The sequence below is a fragment of the Pseudochaenichthys georgianus genome, chromosome 19 (assembly GCF_902827115.2).
Source record: "Pseudochaenichthys georgianus chromosome 19, fPseGeo1.2, whole genome shotgun sequence".
NCBI lineage: Eukaryota > Metazoa > Chordata > Actinopteri > Perciformes > Channichthyidae > Pseudochaenichthys > Pseudochaenichthys georgianus.
The window spans coordinates 10261935-10285171 of NC_047521.1; the positions used below are offsets into that span (position 1 = coordinate 10261935).

At 43.3% G+C, this 23237-nt stretch overlaps 1 pseudogene; it reads left to right on the plus strand.

Moving 5' to 3' along the window:
• Positions 1-15381: 15381 nt before the first annotated feature.
• Positions 15382-21345, plus strand: LOC117465174 (uncharacterized; annotated as a pseudogene).
• The last annotated feature ends 1892 nt before the right edge of the window (positions 21346-23237 follow it).

The following is a 23237-nucleotide window of genomic DNA, read 5'->3' on the forward strand; positions in this document are numbered from 1 at the left end:
ACTGTCTCCTGACACTACGCCCCGATATGATCAACTGAGAAAGAACAAATGCATTCATTCTATCTTCACGAATAAGAGGAATGATAAAAGAATATATAATTCTTAAGCCTCAAACCTGCATATGCAGTGTTTTCTCGTATGTTTATTTTGCTTTGGAAGCACAACAAACCTGCCACAGAAGTGCACCAGATGACCGGCCCATTTAACCCGAGAATATTTGTACACCAGATATTTGTACACCAGATGACCGGCCCATTTAACCCGAGAATATTTGTTAAACATGTTGTATTGCCCTTATTCTTCCCCCTAAACTGAAAGTGATGTAGCCTTGGTACATTTTATGTCATCAGTTTTAGTCTTTTTAATGTTGCATAGCTTGACAGCAATTGGTCTTATGGTAACCTGTGAGGCATGTTGAACTTGCGTGCACTGATTCATTCAAAATGCAGTTCTATCATTTAATCCTTTTTGTTCTAATGAAAACTAAATGACATTTAATCCTGGTGTTCTTCACCAAAGTTTTGAAAGAGAAACCAGCTATTTCGTGATAAATACTTTAAAAAAAGCTGAATAAACGTTATAATGTTCAATTTGAGAAGAGAATATGGTGTGTATCAAGCAACAATCCCACCCCAACCAAGCCCAACCATCTCCCCAAAGGAATCAACATAGGGTAAAGAATTTATTTTCACATCATTGTTATTTATAGTCTTCAGCTTCAACAGATGGGTAATGTTAAAGAAAACAGTGGCATTTACGGTACAGTGCAAGCATTCATGGAAGGTGAGTAGCTAATGCCCTCACCCCCAGCCCTACATACTTTCCATTGTTACAAAATAAACACACAGTGCCACAGGAATGTTATCCCAAGCCTACTAATTTGCCTTGATTACATTAATATTTTTTCGGTTGAAATTGCCCTTTTCCCCTTCCTATTGCCATTGCTTATTTTCTTCCCCCCCCCCCTTCCCTCTGCACTCCGTTCCCCTCCAAATGCATTTCTTTCACTATTAGCACACACTTAAGGGCGATTAGTTGTGAGACGGATGCCCTGTACTTCCTGTATGTGTTGGGGTGTTTATATTTTTGTCTGTTTATGTAATCACGCTGAGAAAGAGCAGAGTCAAATATAGGTTGATGGTATAGGATCTACTAATGAGGTTGAGAAACGGAGCAGAAGGAAATTGAGATTACAAACATGTCCAAGACATCGTTGTACTTTGTAATTGTATTTAACATACTGTATATGTACTGTACTAACAACACAAGATCTCCAGATATCGACAACCAGGCTTGTTGATGTGACTTTTATGGGATGTAAGTCTATTGTTTAGCTGTGCAAACGTATTGCTCTTAGTTGGTATTTATTGATGTTTGTAGATATATTTAGTCCTCATATTAAAAAATTATTTTGCTGCTATTATGTGTTTGTTTGGAAAGATCGGAGTTTCTGATCCCTGCGTGATGGCCTTCAAATAACCCATTGCTCATAGATGTAAAAGCACAGATAAGACGGAAAGAGAAACATCAGCTGGGAACACACCGCGTTTGAAACCTTTCTGATCTAAATGTGTTGCCATTTCAGAACTAAACATTTTAAAATAACGTACAATAAACTCATCCGTGTTCAGATCAGCGTGTGTAACTACTATAGAGAGCAGGCAGAAATCCATCAGAGGCATGGAAGCACAACAAAGCCCACATGGATCTGCAGAATGTTAGCAGAAGGTGTCTGAACACAGTAACAGCCTTTGCTGGCTGTAAAGAAATTATGGCTCAATCATGTTTCAGATACTCAGATGTCAGCCTGACATGCATCGTGATTTAGCGAGGCTGTGAATCCTTTTATTGCCATTTGTGTGCCATGAAAAGCGTCAGCAGGCGGACGGAAGATATTAGCATGTGTTTGTCTGCTTTGTGAATCTGTTGCAGCTGCGGCACGTCAAAAGAACACTCCTTTACATTCGGACTCGGGTCGTAACACCGCTGCTATTTCGGCATTGCTTGAGAACATATGCTGCTCACAGCCTTGACCGATACCTTATATACCTTATGTAGTCCTAATTTTCCAGATGATTATTTATACAGATTCACTATCGAGACCGCTGCTGAAACCAGACGGTCCATAACTCACGGGGCCTGAGAATCAAGCTTTTACTTGTTTTTGTTTTCCTCTTATCGCAATCCTAATGAAATGTGCATTGATTTATTGTGTTTTGAATCATGCTTTTGCTTGTCGGCTATGTCATTGCTTGGAGCGAAATGACAAACTGCTTCAAAGCCCGTCTGCGTTCCTCACTTGCTTGCCAAAATGCAACAACCGAGCTCATCATAAAAAAGTCGATTAAAACCATCACCCTAGGCTTGACCTCAGTGAAGACATAAACACGACGAGAAACAATAAAGTCATGGATTAGTAAAGAACAACTTTCTGACTTGGGGCCAAGAAAGAGAATATGATGACAACAACACTCATTTGTTTGTGCGCCGTTTGAAGAGCGCAAGGCTTCTTTTACATAGGGCCTCGGAGACAGTCTTGCCTTTGATGAAGGGGCTGGCATCCAAGACAGAGACAAAAAAAGGAGGAGGAGAGAGGGTGAGCAGGAGAAGAAGAGTGAGAGATTAAGTGTGTGGTTATTCTGGCAGAGAGCGGAGGCAAGACGCCAAGAAAAACACAAAGTTCTGCACAACTGCGTTCATGCTCACTGCGCATAGAAACATCGCTAAAGATTATATTAATTGTACACACCAGACACACACATTGCTCTGGGATTGTATTACTGTTTGTTCATATAAATGCATTATTAAATAATAGACAACGTTATACAAATAACTGAATGCACAAGCCTACATTTTTAAAAAAATCAATATGGCATCCTTTCAAAACTAATAGTGTTGCACAATTGTCGAGGTGGTTTCAGCAGGCTTAACAATATTATGCTAAAACGTGATTAATAACAAAAATAATGTTTAAACAATTGGAGACATTTAAAAACAAGCTAGAAGGTTAAAATCAGATTTCACAGAGGAGTTAGGTTTGCTGTTGAAACACCCATAAACAGCTCTCCCTGAGTCTGTCTGTATTTGTACAGCAAACACAATTACAGAGACAATTGCCATTTAACATAGGAGCCTCAACTAAACAAGCCATGGGTTTTAATGGCTTCACTTTAGCCTGCAATTTTACTATATTTTCACTGGATTTTAGGTGTAGTATATGGTACCATTATAGCCGGCAATCAAATATAAAGAGTAATTACTAATAACTTAATTTTGTTAATGGTTAAACAGAATTCATCTGAATGCATCGTATTCTTTGAAACTACATTTACAGCCCATCATTTATATTAGAGACATTGAATATTTACTGTTTTCCATCCATTACCAATATTTGGAAGTTGCTTTTTTAGTTAAGCAATTGGTAACAACTATTTGTTCAGCCAAATATAAAAACTTTTTAGCAATATTTTAAGATGTATTCCGATTTCTGGTGTTTCCATTGAGTTTGTATTAAGTCAGATGGATGTAAACACATCTACTGGCCCATAGACACAACCCCTCACCAGCTTCCCAGCAGCAAACTTATTATTTTAGTTTGACCCAATGACCAAATTGGAAGTTGACTTTGTAGTGCTTACTGAGGTCATTTCCCTGCTAATTAGAGAAAGTTAATCCAGAATGATCCCTCTCTGAATGAAATAATGTTTAGAGACAGGACTAGAGTCTGTTTATGTAGTCTGCGTGTGCTGTGCGTGTGGAGCTGCATTCACAGAAGCCTACGGGGGATTTGCCTATTGAGCTAAATCGTGGCACTCTTATCTCTTCTGTTTCGTTATCTCCAACAGGGTAATTGCAGACTTCCAATCATGCTTGTTTTCTCTCTGATGGGGAGACTTTTCATTCTTAGAGTTCGCTCCGACTTCCTTTGCTAACCTCACAACTGACACACAGGAAATACTCACTGGAATACATGAGTACAAAATGAGAGAGGTAGACACATTACCGTATGCCCTCTATTACAGGACACAGTATGTCTCAAAGTGACTGCAGATTGCTCATTACACTCTGTATTTATGTAAGATATATAGTTCCCTTCACAGTATCAGCAGGAGATTTAAGTTTTGTACGTAAAAGCATTGTTAAGGACATTTTATCTGGTTCAGCTTAACCTTTGTAAGCGTCTTTAAAGGAATTCCTCATACTTAAAAATATAAACTTGATACAGACACCATATTCACACCCTCTGTGAAACATCAACCAAAGTGTCAGCATTTATTTCGCTCCTCTTTCTCCCAGCAACACACAGCCACAGCCCTGCGGTCCTCGGCTTCCCTGGGTTGAAGGGGGGACTGCACCACATGTTGTGTCGCGGTAAACCGAGGGCCGACCACTTTAAAAAGAGCCTAAATTGACGCAAACCATCTTGAACTAATCTTCTGGTTGAGGATGAGAGAAGGGGGATAACCTGGTGGATTAACCACCTGACCACAGATATGATCTGTGTAACCTGGGCTGCTTACAAGGCGGTACACCACAATGATCAGATGCCACTTGAGTATATCTTGGAAGTGGTTTGGTGTCTGAAAACTTTGCTCTGTAAGAAAAAGCAGAATTGACAATGAAAGCCAAATAAATGATCTTGAAGAGCAAGACATTTGACACTTGGAAAAACAAGCCATATAATAAGGTTACATTAAATTCATAGAGATGCAGGCATTATCTTTGCCAGAAACACCAAAGTTCAAGAAAACACTCGAAAATGACTGCTTTACTGTAAGGTTGGGCTGGGTTCACTATTGATTGTCAGTAAGTACTTCTAAACCGCAAGCTGCCTGTTAGGTACATTTTTTATATTTTAGTGAGAATGCTGATACAGCATTCCAACTATCTGTTATGCTACGCACAAAATTCTTTATTATTCCGCCGGGTTATTTTGCACCTCTTCTTCTCCCACATTCCACATCGCAGAAACTCCGTTTGAACATCAAAACGTTCAGCTCGGTCGGGAATCGATGGCTATTACTTTTCTTATTCATAACTTTCATAATTCCAGAAATACATCCCATAATTCATCAAATTCTTAACATGGAAGTCAAGAAGACTTGAACAATCTGCATGCAACTTCAACTGCTAACTGCTCCTTCATACTTTCACTCAGAAACAACATTCCAACTTTAAAATGTTACACATCTTTCTGACATTATTCGTGTAAAACAACTTTTAAATCTGATACGGACTTTTAGAGATATTAAACATTGTTCAGACCTTGGTAAAGAGGCCTTCTTCAGATTTTAGAGTGCGTGATGTCACAGCTAGAGTGGAGGACAGATTCAATTTTGCCTTCATATTTTCATTTAAACCTGCCATAATTCAAAAACCTACATTCCTGAGACATAATTTTTCATGAGAAAACGTAGGAAAACATCTCGTAGCTTGAAAAATAAAAATAAATTAAGCAAAATAATTAAACAGAATCCCTCTTGAGGGCATGAAGTGACACACTTTCAACATGTCTCCATTAAACCCCATTGTAAATTCAGCCTCATCTTTCCCCACCACAGCAGCTAATCTGCAAAAAGGCCACATTATTAACCCGAAAGTACACAAAAAGTACACTTCAGATGCTCAAGTACCTTGACATGCTTCACGCTTTGAAATTTCACCGATATCTGTTACAGTTCTTCAACAACACATTCACATGTAAGAGGTTTATCTCATTCAGAACAATGAAAATGCTCTCCTCTCACTGATTACTGCACATCACCATGGAAACCTTTGATCTCTGGACACGTTGTTAGCTCAAATATAAACACCTGTGTCATGGAACACGATGATGTCACAACTCCAACTGACATGCTCAGAGCAGCAGACTTCAGATAATGGTTAATGGTCCAGCCCTCAACAGCTCTACGTCAATTATGGGGTGTCATCATATGCCATTTCCATGGAAACGCATCCCTCGCCATAAAACACGATGTCGCTGTAACTCCAATGGACACGGTCCGATCGTTCCCCAAACTTCGCTTGTATATCACCGGTCCATGCCTCAACAGCTTTATGCCAAATCTGAGATCTCACCATAGGCTGTTGCCATGGAAACGCATTCCCTTGCCTTAAAACCTGATGTCGCTGTCGCTCCAATGGACACGGTCAGGTCGTCCCACAATCTTCACCTGTATATCACCTCTCCATGCCTCAGCAGCTCTACGTCAAATCTGACATCTCACCATATGCCGTTTCCATAGAAATGCATCCCTCGCCATAAAACACGATGTTGTCGTAACGCCTATGAAAAGGGTCAAAACAGCACCACACTTCAGATAATGGTTAATGCTCCAGCCCTCAATAGCTCTACGTCAATTATGGGGTTTCATCATATGCCGTTTCCATGGAAATCCCTCGCCATAAAAGCCGATGTTGCTATAACTCCTATGAAAATGTTCAAAAAGTGCTCAAACCTCACATGTGTGCTAACAGTCCAGTCGTGAAGACATATTCGGGACAGTTTTGAGATTTCTTCAAATGCCGTTGCCATGAAACACAATGCTCGCCATGAAACACGGTTTTCTCATAACTTCAGTGAACATGCTCCAAACGGCCCAAAACTTCACAGGTTTGGTAACGATGCAGCCATCAATGCATCTAAGCGTATTATGGGATGTCATCAAATGCCGTTGGCATGGCGACAGATAATTCGCCATCAAGTTAGTTCAAAAGTTTGCAGTTCAAATATTCTGCTGATTTTCCAAGCCTTATTAATTTCTTTTCTTCTCTCATCACACATTCAAGCCCCCAGTGTTCATGTATCATTTCAATCTAAATTCTTCACTTTCTTCTTACACATTGCATTTCAGCATAGCAGTTTAGCGTCAGCTTTTCAGCATAAAGTATTCCCACTAGCAATTTCTTCAGGAATTGCATTCTCTAGTAATGCTACACCATTCCACACTTTTATATAATCAATGGGAATGAAGGTAAGTGTGATGTAAAAACAGTTACTCATAATAATGAACCCACAAACTATTATTATCTGGCGCTGCAGTTTCGTTTAGCTCCAAGAGTTTGTTGAGCTCATTGTATTGATTTTCTGGCAGCTATTTTCAGCGAAAAAATTCTTTAAAAAAAGTTCTGATTTCCAACTTTGTAACTTCTCTTCTATGGAAAATTGAAAGGCAATTTTATGACATTGACTGTCCAATCTTTCCAAATGGAACCAAGTTACGCCAGGTTAGGACTACACAATATCTTTGTCTGTTATAATCATCATAATAATCAGAAAGGAGGTGCTAGGGAGCAACTCCCAGAAACGGTAATTGATTAAATGTTTCAAGTAACTTTCCATACCATCACATGCAATGACAGATGAGAACTGTATCAGACGAGCTCAGGGCCACCCAGAGAAAAACTTAAAGTCTCATCTAACTTGTCAAGAGATTATACTGTTGCTCCCTTTTCGCCTCAACTCTTGGTATCAATGGCAGGGATTATTTTCTACATGACGTGGGTGAAGGAAAAGAAAGAAAGAAAGAAAGAAGGTGGTGACTGTGGCGATGGAGATGGGAGTTTGGCCACGTCACTGGAACAATTGAGTTCACAGGGAACGGTGTCTGAGTGTGATTAGCCGAGCTGCAGTGAAGCCACTTCTCATCTGTCAGTGCCTGTGTGTTTGTATATGTAGGTGTGCGTGTGTGAAGCAAGCAACAGACTAACTAACAATGAGACCAGACAAAAAGAGGGAAAGAGATACTGTAAGACAACTACTCGGATCGGTATGTCTGATTGCCACTTGAAACTAAAGCGATGTGTGGCCCGGGACCATGGTTTCAGAGTTACACCCAAAACAAATAAACAAAATAATTTGGGCAGCGTATGAGAGAGAGATGTTCAACCTCAGTGAATCTCACTGTGGCACACATTTGCAAACACACAAGTACCTATTATGTGTAACGGATGGATGTCCCTCGTGATGACACAGAGCTTAGAGACATTTTGCGGTGTTTCACTTGGTTGGGAATCTCATGGAAACGCGTTCATCGCATTCCTAACACCCAACATCACAAATCACCGTTTCCATCGGTTTGATGCAAATATATCATCTGACGTTGTCGGTAATGTTTTGGAAACCCAGGTCCAAAGTGGATGAGGGAAGCAAGTTTTGTTACGACAGCACACAAGGATGTACAATTGATACCAGAGTCTGTTAGTAACGTCACTTCGATCAAATGTATTTAATCGTTTGTGTCAAGTGTATGTGCATATTGTTTGTGTGTTGGCACCTGCGTTCAGTATACAAGCACATTTACTCCAGCGGTTTAGATATAGGGTTATTCGTTTTTTGTTTGCGTCTGTATTTATGCTCGGTGGAGCACTGGGACCTCTTCATTCTCTCCAGATTTTTGTCAGCTAAGGTTTCGGGGGTTAGCTCATACGGAAAGCTGATTCCAGAGCTTGCTTCATCTCACATGGTTTCAATCACCTTTGGTGCAGACCTCGCAGGTTCTGAGTCAGACCTTTACTCCAGGACTCCTCGGCCAGGTCCAGGTTGGGCACTGGGGAGCAAAGAAATGAGGAGGAAAGCCAAAAAGAAGGCAAAAGGAGGACGCGATGAGGCATTCAGAGGAGGAAAACGCATTTTCCCACACCTCTATCCTGCTTTTCTTTCCTCACATCTCCTCGAGTCTTGCCACCTTTTGTCTCAACTACCGTACTTTTCGGACTATAAGCCGCGACTTTTCCCCCCATTTTTTTGTACAGCTAACGGCCACTAGGGAACCTCCTAAATCTATGGATTTTACAGGTAAAATTAACCACCTTTAACACTATGGGCTCTATGACCGGTCCGCGCCCGCCACCTTTAAGCGGCGGGCTCCAGCAGGAAAAGCTGGAGACCGGAAAAGAGTGAGACAGGTAGCGCGCCAAAGTCCAAGTGGAACCGAGAGACAGAACGAGAGCAAGACAGACGGACAATTTAGCTGCTGCGGCTTATATGCAGGTGCGCTTTATAGTCCGAAAAGTACGGTACTTCTCTTCTTGTCTTTTATAGCATCTTATATTCCACTTTTATCTAGTAATGTGTTCTTTCTTTCTTTCCTTTCTTCTCCTCTCCTTGTTCTCCTTTTCAAAAGTCCTGTACCATCTCTCATGCAGTTTTGTCCATTTTTACATCCTCACTAATTTCCTTGTTTCCTTTTCTCTTGCCTTACTTTGTCTCGTCTAATTTGATCTTTTTTCTCTCCTCTTTTGTTATGTCTTTTCCCATCTACCTTCTCTTGTCTTGTTGCATTTCCTGTCATCTTATCTTGTTTTGTCCCTTCTCATCATGTCTACTTTTATTAGGTCTTCTACTGTTTTTTTCATTTTTACTAATCATCTCTTCTCTCCTGTCGTTTCCTTTTTTGCCTCCTCCTCTTTACTCTCATCCTCTCTTCTCATTTAGTCCTCCTTTGATTGTCTTGCCTCATCTCCTCATCTTTTATTGTCCCCTCTCATGTCATGTCTTTTTGTCTTGTCGTGTCTACTTTGATCACCCCTTTATCTTATTCCTGCACATCTCTTCTCCCTACTCCTCTCTAATCATCTTTCCTTTTCATTTGATGTCTTCTTATAGTTTTTCTTCATCTTGTTGACATGTCTTCTTATTTTAAGTCTTGCCTTGTTTCATCACTCCTCTACTCTCCTTGTCTCTTCCCTCCTGTCGTTTCCTCTCGTCTCGTCTCCCGTCCGTTTCTCCTTGGCTATCATTTTGTCCTTTCTTTTTGTCTCATTTCATCTCCACTTCTCCTCTTTTTAATCCTCTCATCTTGTCTCCCGTTGTGTTATCTCATCTAGTCTTAAGTTATATCCTCTACACATTGTCAGGATATTATGACTTGCTGACTCATCTGCTGAAATATCTGCTTTAACTCTGGATTGTAGAGCAATTTCCTATGCATTATTACAAGTTGCATTCACTAACAGGTTGATTCTGGGTTAGTGAGGAGGACAGACAATTCCAATCTCACTACACACACGGGAGAAGGGCAGGAAAGGGTATTCTTACTCACTTCTCACATGTGTGCTTTACAAAGTAGCAGCAACAGAGGAAGTAGGTTTGTAAAGAAAAAGCACTTAATGCAACTGAAACAAAATCAAACAAAAATACCTTTTTGTTTCAACTTGCTCTATTATGAAGGATTATCCCTAAACACAACTCTTGGTGTCATCAGCAGGATCCATGGAGGCAGAGTGCGTTCACACGGTTCCTGTAGAGAGGAGGGGGCAGTCAGGGGTCACCTCAGGTCACCAGTAAGCACTGCAGGAGGATGTGACTGTTATAGCCTAACAAGGGTCTGCTGATGCGGGCCTACACATCCCATCTGTCACTGCAACTATTGCTCAGTGAAGTTATGGGGGAGGCAATGGTGGTTTTCTGGCCGAAGCAGAACCGCGCTGCGATTCCTTCTCTAGGTTTTGTTTTCATTCCCACAGGGGTCGGAAGTGTTATTTGGGTTAGTTTTCAGAGTGCCGGTTAATAAACATGACTTCTGTTCGATGGGAACTAGAAATATGGTAGACACATTTTTGCCTTTTCTCCATTTTTTCCCCATTTAATTCATTGTCGAAGCGAACAATAACATGTCCTGAGACGTTGACTGGATGTCAGAGTAGATAAAAACTGTACCATGATTTTTTTCAAGAAAGATCTTGGCGTTTAGTTTGTCATTTGGCTTTCAGTTTAAAAATATGATCGAATCACACTTGGGAAAAGCAGCTCTGCATTAAATAATGAATGCATTACATAAACTACAGTCTTTCTTTCCAGGTGTTAAGATTTTGAAGAACTGACAGTTCATCTTAAAAAACATTAAGATTTGGTCAATTTGGTTTTTATATTCATAGTTTTGGCCATTGTTTATGTTGCCAATTATAATACTGTACTTGGTCAGATGTCTTACTATTCATTTAAATCTTTACATCAGAAATGTCTTCATATTTATGTTTCTCAGGTTATGTATTTTCCTACTTAAAGACTGCTCCAGGTTGTGTTTGGCACATGCAGTCTAAACAATGTTAAACGGCCATTTCAAACATTTCAAAACAAAACTTTTCATGGAAAGACCTCAGCGGTTACAAAATACAACCTTAAAAAGAAAAACGTAAGTACTCTGTTACTGTCTGCATCAGCCAGACAGGTCTGTTTGCCACGGTGATAAAGATCTCTAGTGGAGCTGCATTCTACAACAAACTGACAGGAGCGGGTGGGGCTTTACCCTAGGCAGCAGACATAAACACAGCAACCCTCACGGATGGAGGAAGGTAATTTAGATATACCACCGCCATTAGCCCAATTAGGGTTCAATGCCTATGAATCCACAGGGCTTTCCCTGTTCGCCAGAGAAGCAAAAGGGGAAAAGTACACCGCAATTACATGCGTTCAACAAAAACGGCAACAGAGGAGGAAATGAGAGAGGAAACCGAGGTGAAGTCTGTGCGGCGGTGCTTCTCCTCAGCTGTCTGTAAGTCGGCCATCGAGGTAGGGTTGCATCGTAACTCGCCAGGGGGCTTTGGTGGAGCGTGCTGGCATTTCTGACAATGTTCCTCACCTGATTTAACAAAGATAATACATCTGGTGCACTCCCTGTCTGGGTCCTATGAGCAAACTTTATCCAAGTGCAGTCTGATTTAATATAAATGTGTCCTTGACAGCTTGTATGCTTTTATAAACCTTGATATGCAGGGTTAGTTTGCACAGATTTGAGGCCTGCAGGGTCCTTTTTCACTTAAATATCAAATATGTTGGATCTTTTTTGAACTTTCAGCCACATTATTCATTGACACCAATTGTTCCAGCATCTTCGAGAATTTGTCACACATCTAAAATATCTAGGAATTGAGATAACATTGTTGTCAAATGAAAGTAAACAGTCCACTGGAATAAACTGGTCTAAATGTTCAAATTCTGTGGCTGTCAACCACTAAGTCCTCAGGCTGCTTTGGCATCTGATGGAGTTGATCCTTGAAGGAGCCAGCCTCTACTTAAGGACTGCCTTGGCCCCAAATGAGTGGACGCACTCACACAATGGGAACAAGAGTTGACTACTCACTTTGGTAGATTGTATCAAAGTAGTAATAGCCTTAGTTTGTCGTGGTGAAGTGGAGCTCAGAAAGAGTGCAAAAGATCAACAGTTTGAACTAATTTTGATAAATAACATCCGGGGCAAGGGCGACAAATGTGATAATTCAGGATCAACATACTGAATCGCTCACAGGATGATCTTAAGGTATAGGTCATGCATTGTTAATAACATGCACTGAGGTATAATATAAATGTTTAGCGAAAGATGAGATCTAATTAATTCATTTGCGTTAAACAAAGCTGACACTGGGGTTGAACTTCAAGGAGCCTCTCTTCTTTCTCCTCTTCTGTTTCTTCTCCTTCGCTGCGTGAAGATGCTTATCCCGTGGCCTCATTTATGCGAGGAGGGAAAGAGGCCGTGGCCCTGTTCGTTGTATCAAATTTTTCGGGGGGTTTTAAATGGTTGTTATGGTTTGCAGATGTCACCCTGCATAGCATTTGGAGAGAGTCATTCCCTGGTGCAATCATGCAGGGACTCTCCTTTGGTCTCTTGTCTTCTTTCACGCATTCAGTGTCAGGGAGGGAAGCCCCACAGGGATATCCTCTAAATGAGGTAAAGATGCGCAAACACACATTATACTTATTCTTGCATAAGCCTACCTGAATGCAGAAACATGACAACACCCATTCTTGTGATAAAGGCCATTGCCTGGCAGGCTTTCAGATTACAAATACATCCATCTGATTTTTATCACATTCTCTATCTGCTTTTAAAAAAAAAACGTTGTTCACTGTTTCATACTGTCATAGGGATGTGGTACAGGGGTTTTCAAAGTGTGGGAAGGTGAGCCTCCCCTAAGAGAACAGAACAGCCGCGCCCCCCCCCTCCCAATTATTATTGCTATTATTATTATTATTGTTGTTGTTGCTATAATGCAGGGGTATTCAATTACATTTCAAAGAGGTACAGTAAGACTAAATGTCATTAAATGCTCTGTTTTCGCTGTCTACCTTCCTCTTTTTTGAGCACGCCCTTTCAAATGACTCCAACTGTTTCTCTCTTCTTGTCTCGTCTCTGTGTGTGTTTGAATCTATCGTGCTGACACACTGATTTCACCGATTTGATTGGCTGAGTAGCGTCAGCTCCTTAAAACATTAAAAAAACATTTTATGGGACGGGTGGCGCAGTGGTCTGTGCATCCGATCATCAGATCAAGGGGGAGTGCTGGGGAACTCCAGTTCGCTCCCGCCGCCACTGCGTCAGGCCGTTGTGTCCTTGGGCAAGACACTTCACCCGGATTTGCTCCTGTGGGTATTGTCCACAGTACATGTATAATACCAATGTATACTTGTAAAAGCGCCTCGATGACCTCGAGGCGTGAAGATGGACGGTGTCGCGCAGTGCGCTGTGCAATGATCATCAGATCAAGGGGTGAAACCCGCCGCTGCTGCGTCTGTAAAGCTGGTGGGTCCTTGGGCAAGACCCTTCACCTGAACTTGCTCCTGTGGGTATTGTCCACAGTATCTGACCATTGCATGTATGATGTGCAATGTGTGTATATGTAAAGCGCTTTGAGTCATTGATAATGCGCTATAATAAATGTAAGGAATTATTATTATTATTATTAAACAATAACTTTTTAAAACCTTTTTATCTTTATGTTTTAAATATTTTTTTTAATATTTTCAACATCGTGAATAAATCCTTATATGCTCCCGGCAACACACTGAACGTCAACTTTGCCTCCTTATTACACTCACCCCTACTTTAGTGAACAATGAGTCTGCGTCTTTGATGCGCACAGGCGGATGATGCGGGGATGCAATGTAGACAGGAATAAACGCAGATCATCCTCTGGCTGCAGCCTTGACCGGTACTTGCTTTTGATCAAAGTCAATGCGGAACACCCGCACTCACACAGGTAGGTGGAGGTGAAGGGAATGAGCACTTTTACAGCCTTTTTGGCGAGGTGGGGGAACTCTGTCTCCACAGACAGCCAAAAGTGTGCAAGTGACGTTTTCTGCCAGACGCTGTCTCCTCTCACTTTGGGTAACTTCACAAAAAAATAGATCCATGTTGCCGCTCGCATAAAGTTAGCTGAAGTGAACTAGCTAGATTTCACCGTTTCTCGTAATTCTTTTCTCCCGATGCGCCTCCCCTGAAGCTCTCTGGCGCCCCCCCCCCCCCCTGGGGAGGCGCGCCTCGCACTTTGAAAACCGCTGCTCTAGTCTAACTAATCTATCCCAGCATCCCTACCTAAAATAACTGAAGCCAGCTCCTGTAGCATGTGTTAATAATGAAGGCATAGCTAAATAATGCAAATTTGAGGAGAAAGTCTCCCTGCTGTCAGCCCAGTCGACCACAACTTCACACCCAGCGGAGGCCCTCATGTCTCCCACACCTTCTCCCTCATCACAATTTCAGGGTTTTGGTTTTAGGCGAGAAAAAACCATTGGTCCCTCCACTGCGGTTGAGAAAAATAAAAAAGATGAAGGGAGGGGTGAGAAAAAGACATTGCATCTTCATATAAATATTTCCTGCATGCAAGTCCCAATATTGTGGGTTTTATTTGAGTAGAAAAAATATGCACAATATTTTATGATGGACGCTTGTATTGTGGGAAACGAGCTCTCCACAACTTTCAGCTTTTAGTGGTTACTGAAATCACAGTTTTATTGCATTGTGTGTTTTTAAATACATAAAATGCACGTAAAAGCAAAGTCTTTGTCAGTCAGTCAGTCAAAATATGTCTTCAGCACTATGACGTCTGCTATAACTAAGCCGGCAGGGTGATTTTAATGATGCCGTTTCGATTCCAGGTTTGGCCTTTAAGGGAAAGCAAATGTTCATGCACCACTGCATTATAAATGGATTTGATTTTGAGAAGTACTTAGGCACAGGACCAAACTGAAAGGCCCAGGGACTGTAAACTAATATTGGTTTACAACACATGGTCCAGATTTCACAAGAGACATTAAGACTCAATCCTGGAGGACACTCCTGGGGAAAAAAGATGATTGATGCGCGTAAAGGGGTGTGTGTGTGTGTGTGTGTGTGTGTGTGTGTGTGTGTGTGTGTGTGTGTGTGTGCATCAGTACACAGGGTGCGTGTGACGCGTCTAGTGCAGCAGCGTAGTAGTATAGAGATGTTTGTAGATGGTGCATGTTGCATGCCGCTTTCTGCTTGCTACTCTCTGCTTACAGCTGCTGCCACCAGCTAGCCCCCCTCGGGGGGTGAAAAGAGGAGCCGAGTGTGTAAGTCTCCTCCTGCTGGTACACAGCCTCTCCACCACCAAGACTCCTGCAGTGCCTCCCCGTGGCCACACATGGTAACTGGGTCCTTGCGGACCCAGGCTAAACTGGAGGGGATCTCGGAGCAGCAGGGGGCCCCAGAGACGCGGCGTATAGGCCCACCGTCGTGTGGATATGCCCTGACGCCCGTCAACCCCTGCCACAACTATGGGTAAATAGCCCCGCTGCCTTGTGGGTAAGCCTATTTAGGCAAAGGCTGAGGGAGCATACCCTGACAGAAAAACAATGTGCTGGCGGTGCGCTATAGGCGGGCCTTAAAAAACCAAGGACCCGGCAGCCTCCTGCAACCAGGATGGGGGACTGGTCGTCATGGGTCACCCACGCCACCGGGTTTATCTCATCGTGGTGAAGATAGTGCTACTGGGAAATGCGCACCCCCTATGGCACTTAAAAACTTCCTTGCGCATGGTGAAGTACCTGGACCTTACAGCGTGTTGAAGTCTGGCGGCGATGGGGTTCTGGCGTCGGGAGCAGGTACGAATGAACTGGAAGCTCTTAGCTAAGAACCCTGACCGGCAGCAGCACAGGGTATAGGTCGCTAACAGCTCGGACTGAGTGGAAGCTGTTTTCGGCAGACCCCTGTGCGATTGAGCAGCCCTATTTAGGGGCCACACTGCTCACCCCAATTGGGGAAGGGCCTACAAAAGGTGGCCTAAATATTGCCCACTCAACCTCGCCTGGATAGGAGACCGCACCTATCGGACCATTCCATTACCGCGGTCGAAATACAAATACAAATTACAGACGGAAATCACGGAAATCATGCAACTTAAGACTGGCAACATGGAATGTAAGGACTCTCCTGGACTCGTATGGCAGCTCTGACAGACCTCATAGAAGAACAGCATTGGTTGCTGCTGAGTTGAGTCGCTTACAACATCGACATTGCTGCTCTGAGTGAGACAGAATCCTGGATGAAGGCTCTCTAACAGAGGAAGTGATGGGCTACACGTTCTTCTGGAAAGGTTACCCGTCGGGAGGGCAACATCTGCATGGTGTAGGACTGGCCATCAAAAACACTCTACTACCAAGACTCGCTGAAACACCTGTTGGCATTAGTGAGAGACTAATGACCCTCCGTATCCCCCTGGTTAAGAACCACTTCGCCACACTTCTCAGTGCATATGCACCGACCCTGCCATCCAAGAGTGAGGCCAAGGACTCTTTCTACCAGTCACTTGACGAGGCTCTTCGCCGGATCCCCAAGAATGACAAGATTTTCTTGCTTGGTGATTTTAACGCCAGAGTGGGAAAAAACAGCAGCATATGGAGTGGAGTGCTTGGCAGGCATGGAGTTGGCCAGGTTAATGCAAATGGGTTGAGATTACTCACTCTCTGCTCTGAGCATAACCTGACCATAACCAACACTATCTTCCAGCAGAAGGCTAAATACAAGACTTCGTGGATGCACCCTCGTTCCAAACACTGGCACCTGATAGACTATGTCATTGTAAGGCGAAGTGACATCAGAGACGTTCATGTCACCCGTGCCATGAGAGGTGCAGAATGCTGGACAGATCACCGTCTGATCATGGCCAAGGTCCACATGCAAGTGCGCCCCCCACTACGGCTGCAAGGACCCAGAAGGAGGCGACTAGATTGCACCCGCCTGGAAAACCCTGATGCAAGGAATGAATTTCGTTGCTCCCTGGCTGAGAAACTAGGGGGGATGGAGTTGTCCTTGAGCTCATCTGAGAACACCATGGACCAGAAGTGGAACTCTCAGATGGCCTGACAGTCCTGAAGGACCAGCATAGCATTCTGCTGAGATGGGCTGAACATTTTGGTACCCTGCTAAATCAGGACTCTGATGCAGACCCCACCGTCCTTGACGACCTGCCTACACTTCCTCCCATGCACAATCTAGACCAGCCCCCAACCTTCCTGGAGGTCCAATCAGCTATCCGTTCACTTAAAAACAACAAGTCCCCTGGTAATGACAACATCCCTGCTGAGCTATTGAAACAAGGAGGCTACCTCTGTACAAGAGCATTACCGAGGTCTGGGCTGATGAGATCGTCCCACAACAATGGAGAGACGCCAATGTTGTCACCATTTACAATAACAAGGGTGACAAGGCTGTCTGTGGCAACAGCAGGGGTATCTCGCTCCTTGCTGTCGCCGGTAAGGTCCTGGCAAAGGTTATGCTCCAGAGGCTGATTAAAAACACCACCGAGTCAATACTGCCGGAATCACAATGTGGATTTCGGAAGAGCAGGAGCACGGTGGACATGATTTTCACAGCTCGACAGCTGCAGGAAAAGTGCAGAGAACAGCATCAGTACCTGTTCATGGCCTTTGTCGATCTCTCCAAAGCCTTCGACACTGTCCAGAGAGAATTTTTATGGGAAGTCCTTATCAGGTTTGGCTGCCCCAAAAAGTTTGTCAACATCCTCTGCCAATTTCATGACGGAATGACTGCTCGGGTGACTATAGGAAGACAAGAGTCTTCCCCCTTCCCTGTACACACAGGGGTAAGGCAGGGGTGTGTATTAGCACCAGTACTTTTTAACATCTTCCTGCTATGTGTCACCCAGCTTCTCCACAAGGAGATTGAGGACAGTAGCGGTGTGGCAGTGGACTTTCGTCTAGATGGCAACCTCTTCAACATAAGGAGGCTCCAGGCAACCACCAAACTGCAAAGGGAGAGAGTCATTGAGCTACAGTATGCAGACGACTGTGCTCTCGTATCTCACAGTCCACAAGACCTCCAGTCTGTTCTTACTGCTGCGGTGAGAGCATACAGCAGGATGAGACTGACCGTCAACACCATCAAGACGGAAGTAGTTTGCCAGTGGAGTGCTGTCTGTACTGTCTGTTGTACCATCCTTCAGATACCTGGGGAGCATTCTCTCTGAAGACAACACCATCGACAATGAGGTCCAAAACAGGATAAAGCAAGCATCAGCTGCTTTTGGGAGACTCCGGCGTAGGGTATTTCAAAACAAGAACCTCCATCTCCGCACGAAGGTTTGTGTCTACCAAGCCATCTGCATCACTACCCTCCTTTACAGCTGCGAAGCCTGGGTAACTTACAGCCACCACATCAGGACCCTAGAGCAGTTCCACATACGCTGCCTTCAGCGCATCCTAGGAATCACCTGGCGTGATCGTGTGCCTCACTCTGAAGTACTCTCGAAGACCAACTGCAGGAGTATTGAGGCCACAATTACTCAGCACCAGCTACGATGGCTGGGCCATGTAGTAAGGATGCCCTCAAACCGCCTGCCTCGCAGAGTGCTATATGGCCAGCTACACCATGGCCGACGCTCAGACTGCGTTAAAGAAATGTAAGATCAGACCTGAGGCCCTGGAGGACGCTGCTGCTGACCGTAACACCTGGCGCCAGCTGTGCTGGGATGGGACCCAAATGCTGGAGGAGGAAAGGACAGCCAGGAGACAGGAGAAGAGACTCAGGAGGAACACGCCTACAGTTGCCGTTGCTACTACCACCACATACACTTGTCCTACCTGCAATAGGATCTGTGGGTCCAGGATAGGGCTATTCAGCCACCAAAGAACTCACCGGTAGAAGTGGACGTCATCATCGGATTCGATGGACAACCATAAGCAAGTGTGTGGGTGTGTGTGTGTGTGTGTGTGTGTGTGTGTGTGTGTGTGTGTGTGTGTGTGTGTGTGGTGTGTGTGTGTGTGTGTGTGTGTGTGTGTGTGTGTGTGTGTGTGTGTGTGTGTGTGTGTGTGTGTGTGTGTGTGTGTGGTGTGTGTGTGTGTGTGTGTGTGTGTGTGTGTGTGTGTGTGGTTCTAGGTACTGTCAAAGAGCAGTTTAGTAAGGTTCTTTCTGTGCACTGAAAATTGATAGCAAAGTGTTGCTTAGAGAAGAGCCAAACAATACATTTGTGGAATCAATATTTTGACAGCTTAGAAATATACACGTGTTCGCTTTCTATCTGAGAGGTAGAGGAGAAGATTGATACCACTCTTATGTCTGTCTATATTAGAGACCCTCTTTTGTCTTTTTTTTCAGTTCAGCAGTTCAGTGACTGCAAACTCCATGTCAGAACTACACTAACAGCACTCAATGTGCCTGTCAGTGTATAGTTACTACATTTAACAATGACAACAACAAGGCAAGGAAGAAAGAAAGAAACAAGTTGATATTACGGCTAGACTAAATTGACTAAGATGTCAACAGTTTTCATGAATAAGACTACTTAACTAGTAGACTTTTCTACAACAAGGCTAAAATTCTCAGACATTAAGTTAACCAAAACTACTAAGTTGACTTAACAGCACCTCTCAAGCTCCACCAATTGCCTTACAACCTTATGATGACAATATGGCTTTCAGCATTTTAGGTAACTGAGGCTGCGGCCCCACGAGGACGAATTCGGTCGTTTGCGTTACTGTTTAGTGTCATATAGACCGTTCGGCCACACGAGGACGACCGAATATGGCACTAAACGACTGAGGAAACGACAACGGGTCCCAAGGTGGATAGAAATGCATACGCCACTCTCTGGGGGGTCAAACAGCTCCGTGTGTGCGCCCTATACGGACATTTTCAGATCACTGATAGTGATTGCGCAATAGCCCCGCCTCTCCCCACCTCTTCTGCTCACCTCCGCTTACCCCGCGCCAGTGCTGAAGTGTTTCGCCACCAACAACAACAACAATGGCGGATCGCAGAGTTGCTATCGTGCTCCGGACGCTATTGACCATGCTACAGTTGTTTGTGCAACATCTACAGCAATAATGATGAGGCAATAGCCCCGCCTCTCCCCACCTCTGCTGCTCACCCCCACGTCAAAGTAAACTGCATCCTGAATTCAGATTATTTATTTTCTCTCGCGAGTGAAGTCTAATCTGACAGGACGGAGACACGCAGCTCTGCCCACCTACAGCTCCTCCCGCTGCAGCAAAACACACACTTCAAGTCAGATCATCACCCTTAGCTATTTTAATTACCTCTCAAACTCCCTAAACTAGTTATAAATATGTTTATTTTTTACTGTCGGCCGGGTCACTCATTACTGGATCAGCTGCTGCATGAGACAGACACTGGCGCTGTCCGAAGAGAAGGAGGAAAAAGAGAGGCTCCGTGTATTTTATCATTATATTATATAGAGTCGTTATTCATTTGTTTTAAAGCTCAATAAATAACAAAGAAGACCTTTGACCGGCACTTTTATAATTTTGTCCGGAAGATTTCAACTTTAATACACGCTGACTGGCGAAAAACTCTGCCCGGTTCCCTCGGCCCCCACCGCGGAGAATAAACAGAAGGGCAACCATGACAACCATGCTTCTTCGCTGCTTTTGTGGAGGAAGTTACAGCGCCACGTAGAGGCTCCTGCATATGTACTGCAGCTTCTCCAGCGGTTGGAGCTAAACGGAGCGGTCTCGTGTGGGCAGACACTATCCGGATAATTATTGCATGTGGACGGAAGCCGTTTGCGATTGCGTTTGCGTTAATCCTATGCGTTTAGCCGTTTTCGTCCTCGTGGGGCCGCAGCCTGAAATGTATGCTTTTGTTCAACTTTGGCCTGGGTAACGATCTTCGTTTTAAGTATTGTTGTGTAAACTGAGTTTAAAAAAAACTGTGTATATGTGCTGATTGAACAATAAGCAGATTTTCTTACTTGTTGACAGCCATAGCTGTTTTCAGTCTTTACTGTATCATACAGATATGAAAAAGTAGTTTGAAATGACTTAACAAGATAGCTAATGTGGAATCTAAAACCATTCCCTTAAATCTGAAAATAGATCAGATCTAACAATCTCAGATTCTACTCCCTCCCCCATGTCCTCGTGGCCTTCCATACATACAATATTGTACAGTGCAAAAACACAATTAAATGCTTGAAAGGTGCAAAAACCCTCATTGTGTTTTTCCTCTATTGCCTTGTAAATGCAGTCAATACAGCTGTTATTTGGAGGTCACGCCGCATGGTGTGCATCCAGTCAAAAGCTCAGACTTGGCCCAGAGCCAGGCCCTGGCGATGGGTATCTGCATGTAATGCTTTCTGGTGTTTTCACTCCGAGTCATTAACACGAGTATTTCTCCCTAACCATTTCCCAAACATGGACAAACACACAATTTGCTTATTACTCTGCCTTGTGTTCTGAGGATTTAAGTTTTTCTGAGGTGCTGACTCAACTACACCTTTCCTCAGACGATGTTAACAATACATCTGTCGGGGGACATCTTACTTCTTCCTTCTCTCTGTCTATACCTGTGTACTCTCATGTTCCCATTAACCCAGCTTCCCCAAATGTCTTTCTTTTTGGTATCTATATACGCCGGGATCCGGAGTCATGGATGATCCTGCGGTCCTGTGTCCTGGATCGCGAGCCATGGATCTTGAGTCGTGGCTGTGGTCCTGGATCATAAGTCTTGGATGGATATCCTCGTGGATTCATCTTCTTATTATACACACATGCATTTCCAAACATTTGGACTACCTATGTTGCAAATGTATTATCTTTTCAATTTACACACGGCATCTATTGCACGTCTGTCCGTCCTGGGAGAGGGATCCCTCCTCTGTTGCTCTCCCTGAGGTTTCTCCCATTTTTCCCTTTAAACTGTGGGTTTTCTCCGGAAGTTTTTCCTTGTACGATGTGAGGGTCTAAGGACAGAGGGTGTCGTATTGTCTTACTGATATTCTGTACAAACTGTGAAGTCCATTTATATATTGGGCTATATAAATAAACATTTATTGATTGGCATCTGATCAATTTGTTGCCAAACAGCTACGTTGCCAGTTGACGGAGAATTGCAGCAGCCTCTGTTGATGTGTCTGACTCTCACTTTTGATTTAGATTCTACACCAGATGGCTGGTGCTGCTCAATGTTCCCCGCGGTTGATATGTTTCGCTCAGATTACATATTTCCCTCTATGTGAGCGCAGCATGTCAGAGCATAAGAATGAAGAAGTGCTCAGCGGGATCTCCTCTGGAAAGGCTCCCACGAAAGGAATTGAGATACAAAAACTTCACAACACACTTCCCCCTATCCCAGAGGCTACATCCAGACTAAAGTGTAGCTGTTAATCTTGATGATACAGGATAAAATGGCTCCGCTATGGCTGCTCAGATCTCCTTTTTCCCCTTCATTTAAGGGAAACGCATCTGATGTTGCATTTCTCTTAACTGGGGTTTATTTAGGCAGGTCCAAACCTTCAGATGTTTATCTCTTTGTGGTATAGAGAAGGTCACAACCCAAGCTTGCTGTTTAAAATTAGACTATTTGAATGGCTAAACATCAGGTTTCATGTGTTTTTTTAAATCAGATGGGCACCAACCAAGGCTGCGAGATGTTTTCTTTATAATAATTTGACAAAAAATGTAAAGATTTTAACTAATAATTTTAAATAACTATAGGCCAATCTCTAAATTGTCAGTTCTGGCTAAGGTGCTCGAACGACTTGTGAGTGAACAAGTAAAGGAGTTTTTATCTATAAATGATATCCTGTCTAAACATCAGTCAGGATTCAGAAAGAAACACAGCACCATCACTGCGACAATGAAAGTGGTAAATGACATTACTAGTATTTTAGATAATAAGCAGAGTTGTGCAGCTCTATTTGTTGACCTTTCCAAAGCGTTTGACACCGTTGATCATCGCATCTTAAAGCAGAGGCTACTCAGTATTGGCATATCCAGCCTTGCAGTGGGGTGGTTTGTGAACTACCTCTCTGAAAGGTCCCAATGTGTTCATTTTGATGGACTGTCTTCTGAGTGATTAAACATTTCTAATGGTGTACCACAAGGTTCTGTTTTAGGACCACTTTTATTCTCCATAGATATTAACAGCGTAGGTGATAATGTGGATGAAGCTACTTTACATTTCTATGCGGATGATACTGTGATGTATTGTGCAGGTCCCTCCATTAAAGAGGCTGTTGTT